Source organism: Papaver somniferum, chromosome 2 (assembly GCF_003573695.1).
Source record: "Papaver somniferum cultivar HN1 chromosome 2, ASM357369v1, whole genome shotgun sequence".
NCBI lineage: Eukaryota > Viridiplantae > Streptophyta > Magnoliopsida > Ranunculales > Papaveraceae > Papaver > Papaver somniferum.
The window spans coordinates 164,120,987-164,121,487 of NC_039359.1; positions in this window are offsets into that span (position 1 = coordinate 164,120,987).

Here is a 501-nt window from a genome sequence, read left to right on the forward strand (position 1 = left end):
TTTGTAATTTTGCAAATTATACTACTTCCTCCGTCATTAGATGACCTAGTTCAAGTTTGCACAATCCTTAAAGTAAGGAATGGAAAAGAGTATTTTTAAGTGATTTTTACAATTAACCCTTATGGATAATAACTAGTAAAATTTTGAAATGATTTATCTCTCAAACTACGCCATGGATGTTCGGAAACGTTATACCATTCAAAAGCATTTTAAAACACCTATGCAAAGAGTATAAACATGCCTATCAAATCATTTATATTTCTTATAATAACAATAATCAATTAAAATGATAATTTTAGAAATATCCCCTTATTTAGTAAAATAAGTCATCTATTATTGGACAAAAATTTAAAAATAAATAGGTCATCTAATTGTGGGACGGAGAGAGTATCACGCAACATGTTCATTATTTATTCACATCTTCTCTAACCTCCTTCTACATCTTGCTTCTTGCGAATGCTTATTTATTGATTTTTCTATTTACCCTGGTTTTGAGTAGTT